This window comes from Octodon degus, unplaced genomic scaffold (genome assembly GCF_000260255.1).
Source record: "Octodon degus isolate 3935 unplaced genomic scaffold, OctDeg1.0 scaffold00101, whole genome shotgun sequence".
Lineage (NCBI taxonomy): Eukaryota > Metazoa > Chordata > Mammalia > Rodentia > Octodontidae > Octodon > Octodon degus.
Window position 1 is genome coordinate 7,269,469 of NW_004524677.1, and position 6,000 is coordinate 7,275,468.

Here is a 6,000-nt window from a genome sequence, read left to right on the forward strand (position 1 = left end):
TTGAGAAACAAATAGCAATAAGACAGTTTCAAAACCCATTAGTAAGAGTTTCAATAGTTAAATCATTGCATACTGTTGTCTTCCTAGTGGTTATTCATAGTACAAGATGCAGACATTAGATCCTATCCAAACAATATTAGTATAAATCTTTCTTCTCACTGAATTAAGAGAAAGTAGCTGTGTATCTATCCTAACTATAATTTACATTTCTCAAATGACCATCGAGGTTGAGCTTTTGATCATGTATTTATTTGCAGCTTATACTTCTTCATCGGAGAAGTTTTTGGATCGGGTCTTTGAATTTAGGGGGCTCTGATTTTTTTTTTTTTTGAGTTCTCTATATTTTAGATGTTTATCATTTCTCTGAGCAAATGGGAAACAATTTTTTCCCATTCTGGGGGTTGTCTCTGCAGTCTGTTGGTGATCTTCTTTGCTATGCAGAAGCTTTTTAATTTCGTGTGACCCCAGTTGTTGATTCTTTGTGATACTTCCTGTGTGATCAGGTTTTGTTCATAAAGTCTTTGCCTACCCCTTGTCTTCCAGAGTTTCACCTGTTCTATCTTCTGTTGCAACACTTAGACTCTTGATCCATTTTGAGTTTATGTCAGCATGTGGTGAGAATAATGTGTCTAGGTTCACGTTTTGGCTTGTGGAAAGCCAGTTTTCCCAGCACTATTCAAAAGGGGCCAGACACCTCCACTTGATGCAAGCTAGCCTAGCGTTGTTTGTGCATCTTCTGTTATATTTCACTGATACTCAGGTATGGGTTTTTTTTTTTGCCAGCATCAAAGGTTTTATTACAGTAATTTAGTATTATAATTTTAAATTAGGGATTGTGATGCCCCATCTTGCTTTTATTGCCCAGAATTGTTGCTCTTTAGGGTCCTTTCTGGTTCCATATGCATTTTAGAATTGCTTTTTCTAGTTCCATGTGGTATGCTACTGGTATTTTGGCTGGGATTGCATTAAATCTATATAACTGCTTCGAAAGTGTGTTCATTTTAGCTTTATAGGTTCTGCCTACCCAAGAGCATGGGTACCTTTTCATTTCTCATATTCTCTTCAATCTCCTTTTAAGAATACTATGGTTATCAATGTCTAGGCATTTCACTTCCTTTGCTGGACTGATTCCTAAGCATTTCATTTTCCTTGATGCTATTATGAAGGTGGTGTTTCCCTAGTTTTTCTCTCAGTGGGGGTGTTATTCCTGCATGGGGCTGTGAGTGATTTTCAAGTGCTGACTTTATTCTGCTGTGCTGCCAAATTCGGTTATCAGTTGTCGACATCTTTTGGTGGGATTTTTGGGATCATCTATGTATAGTATTACACCAGTGCCAATTTAATTTTTTCCTTCTCTATCAATATCCCTTTCCTTTCTTTCTTTGTCTAAGTGCTCTGGCAAATGTTTCTAGAACCTTACTGAGTAAGAATGGTGAACATGAATATTTTTCTTTCAATCTTTATTGTAGGGTGAAAGCTTTGAGTTTTTACACATTTATTATGATGTTTGCTATAGGTTTGTCATAGATGGCCTTTATAAGATTGAGATAAAGACCATCTATTCCAATTTTCTGAAGGATGTTTTATCATGAAGGGCATTGGATTTTGTCAAATGCTTTTTGCATCTATTGAGATAATCATAGGACTTTTGTCCTTCATTCTACTAATGTGGCGTAATACATTTATTGATTTGCATATGTTGAAACACCCCTGCACCCCTGGGATGAATCTTAATGATGATTTGGTGCATTCTGTTTGCCAGCATCTTGTTGCGGATTTTTGCATCTATGCTCATAATGCAGATTGGCCTATATTTTCCCCTTTTGGCTGGTTCCTTCTTTGGTATCAGGTAATTCTTGCTTCTAGGAATGAATCTGGAGTATGGCTACCTTTCAATTTCATTAAAGAGATTGAAGAGAAGTGGCATTAGATCTTCTTGAATGTCCTTGTACAATTCATCAGTGAATGAAATAATGGTGAATATGGCCTTTTCTTTGTTGACAGTTATTTTATTACTCCTTCAATTTCATGAATTGATATTGAATTACTTAGAATTTTTATATTGATTCAGCTTTGTTAATTCATATGTATCTTGTACAGTTCTCCTGAGTTTTCTGTCTTATTTGAGTTTCTTAAAGTAGGTAATGATGACCTTGTGGATTTGTTCGGGATCCATTATGATCCTGACCTTTTTATGCTTAATTACATGGATTTGGGTCTGTTTTTGAGACAGGGTCTCATTTTGTAATGCATGCTGGCCTTGAACTCACTGCATAGTCCAGCCTGGTCTTGAACTCACTGTGGTCCTCCTGCTTCAGCTTCCTCAGTGCTTGGTTTATAGGGACGCACCACCACAGTCTGCTAATTGTGGTCTTTTCTTTCCTTTTTTAATGTGATTTCCGAAGGGTTTGTCCACTTCATTTAATCTTTCAAATAATGAACTCTTCAATTTATTGATTCTTTGTATTGTTTTCTTAGATTTAATTGCATTGATTTCTACTGTGACCTTTATAATGTCTTCCTTTGTATGTGCTTTGCATTTAACTTGTTCTTTGTTAGAAGCTTAAATGTCAACACTAGAGTATTCATTGTGGCCACTCTGTTTTCCTGATGTGAGAATTTACCTCTTAAATTTGCCTTGTAGGATTGCTTTCATTTATTTCCATAATTTCCAGTATGTTGTATTGATGCTGTTGCTTAATATTAGAAACTGTCTAACTTCCTTTTAAGTTTTACCTGTGACCCATGGGTTATTCAGGAGGGTATCATTTAGTTATCATGTATTTATATAGCTTTTGTGGCTTCTTTTGCCATTGATTTCCAATAATTCTTATTATCCTACTAGTACTTATGGAGCAATTAATCTCAGTCACCATTGGTAGCATTTTACAATTATTCTTTTTTTTTTTTTTTTTAGAAAAATCAAGGGGGCTGGGGAGACGGCTCAGTGGAATAAGTGCCTCTCTGGCAAGTGCAAGGGCCTGAGTTCAATCCCGGGTTCTGCCAAAAAAAAAGAAAAGAAAAGAAAAATCAAGGGCTGGCCAGATAGCTCAGCAGACTAAAGCGCCTGCTTAAGACGCAGGGACTGGGGTTCAATCTCTGGCTTGCCGTGCTGGCCCCACCCCCCCAGGGCAGGATGAGACAACAATTAGACTGGATGTGGTGGTGTGTGCCTGTAATCCCAGCACTTGAGAGACTTGGAACAGGAGGATCATTATGAGTCTGATCTGTGTAGTGAGACCCTACAGACCCTGTACTAAATTCATGAAAAGAAAAAAGAAAAATCAAAGTCGAGAAGGTTAGAAGCAAGGCCGAAGGACAAAGGAACACTAGTCACACTTTGGGAAACTGGTAATGAAGGCTGCAGGGAAACAAAGAAGGAAGAAACAAAACTAAGATCAAAGCACAACAAAAACTGAAAATAAGGTTCACTCTCATCGGGACACCAAAACAAACAATAAATAGGCAAATGAACTGCAATGAAAAAGAAAGCCCGCAGCGATGGGAAGGCAGAGAGGCTTTCTCTCAGCTGTCTCCTGGGCTCTACAGTGTGGCAGTGCCCGAGGCCGGCCACTGTCTGCTCTCCCTGGCGGTCTAGGGAGTCATTCAGATCTGATCAAAGCCTTCAGCGGGGTCAGGCAGGGCGCTGCTTCTGGTACTTTCAAATCCACGAAAGTCGAGGCTGCGTCTGGCCTCGGGCAGCGGGCTGGAGCCGAGTTCTTCAGCCTGCACCGCCCTGGGTGTCTCCGTCTGCTCCTGGCTCCCTGACCGGTCCTCTCCCACGAGGCCCCTTCCCAGTCACTGTCTCACTTTCCAAGTCCGAGCCCTGAGGCGAAGCCAGCACACAGCCGCTGAGTCTCACGCAGAGCAGAGCGAGGTTGTCACCAGCTGCGCTGTGCGGCGTCGCGGCTCTGTCTGCTTCTGGAGTCACCGGCTTTCCAGCGTCCCTGCAGGGCTGATCCTGTCCTCGCGCTGCGCAGGAGCCGGCAGGAGGTGCAGGTCGCCCCTTCCCGTTTCTGTGCGGAGGTCTCTGCACTTTCCCTGCAGGTTCCACCTGTCCCTTCGGGTCCCTCCTGGGTCCCAGGTGCCCCGCCCCCTCCTTCTGCTCTTCAGCAAGTCGCTCCCTTACGCTCCGGATGCTGAACCGTGGCTGACTTGTTCCACGCCGGATTCTTACACCGAGAGGCAGAGCGCTGTCGTTATTCCCACTTCACCAGCGGAGAACGGAGGCTCGCAAGGAGCAGGCTGTCCGTGCTGGCTGCTGGGAAGCTGCAGAGCCGAGCTGGAGCTCGGCACTCCCCTCGGGCCTGCGCCCCACCTGCTGCGTGGACAGCTTCCTCCTGCTGCGCACAAGGCTCTCTGCTCTCTTACCCATGTGCTGTTCCTGCCCCAACAAAATAAGCGCCTGTCTATTACATCTTTGCAAACATCTGTGAAGGCATCGATGAATACACAAACATATACTGATGTCCAGTATACTTTCGGAAGTAAAGCTCTTATGGCAGAAGGTGGTAAAGACTTTTATTTGTGTATGCTCAAGCTATGAAAATATTGTCTCCATTTATACTCCAATCAGTATTGAAGTTGTTCCTTTACCTTTTATACCAGCGACTCTCCCTTGAAATTTGATTTTTTAACCAATCTGTTGGGTGAAATATGGTACCACATTGTTACGATACACGATTTTTAATTATGAGACACACTGAAGATTTTCTTTACTTTTTATTGACTCTACCAATTCTTTAAATGAACTGCATGTCAACATGACCTGACATTGAATTGTTCCTTCTTTAAAATCTTGATTTACAAGAGCATTATTTGTAATAAGAAAATCAGCTCTTCAGCTAACATACATATTGCAAATAATTTCTCCTGTATCTTTTGAATTTATGACATATCGTATGTATGCATAAACATTTGCTATATGGTACTTTAAAAATAATTGTGTGTCCAAATTATCAAAACTTTTAGGATTCCTACATCTGAGTCTTGCTTTTAGCAAGAAGTATAATGGCTAAAAATATAAGATTTGTGGCTGACTATCTGGATTATAAACAGGGAGAAAAAGAATAACATTTGTCATTTTATGATAATAAAAAGTAAACAACAACAACAACAACAACAACAAACCATTCACATATCCTATAAAAATACAACAAAGAACTGAAAATGGTACGTAAGTCTCCAGGCATAGACTAACAGTGTTCAGGAGAAAAACACACAACGTGTAAAAGAAAAGAAAAACATTTTCTTTATTGTTGAGTTAAAAAGTTAAGAATCTGGACTCTGTGTCACCTGAATAGATGAGCTATTACTATTGACACTAAGAAATCCTTTGCCCCGCTTACTTCTAGAGGTTCTTGGGAGCACTTAGGAGGAGTAGCAGCGCCATCTCCTGTTCTCCCGAGGCAGTGCAGAGTGTCATTTGCTGCAGGATGCGCAGCCTTTTTGTGTTCTCCATTTTCCACAAATCCAGGGAAACTGGCAGACCTGTTCTGGGGATTAGGAGGCGATAGAGAGCAGGAAAAACTGTGACTCCTGGTTTCCAGAAATGGAGAGTAAGGTTTTCTGACTTCTCTAAGAGAAATAAATCTTTGTTTTTAATTTTAGGGAATGGTCTGTTACAGGGTGTTCAGGGTCTAACTACTATTGGACTCCTAGTGATCCGCCTGTTTACAGCCTCTCAAGAGCTGGGATTACAGGCCCGGGCCACCATGCCCAGTTTCAATCACCATCTCAGCGTGCCCCAGAGGTGGGGCTGGCATGCCCAGGGATTGAACCACAGCCCCTGAGCCTTCTCGCAGGCACTTTAATCCGCTGAGCTATTTGGCCGGCCCTAAGAAATAAGTCTTCATGTGTGTGAAATAACTTCATAAATCCAAGAGTGCCTTAAAATAAGCAAATGCTAGTTTAATCATGAAAATGATTTTGCTCCTGTGTTTACAAATTAAACATTTCCAGGGTGTTTAAATAGCTAAGGAGCTAATAAACTCAACTTGA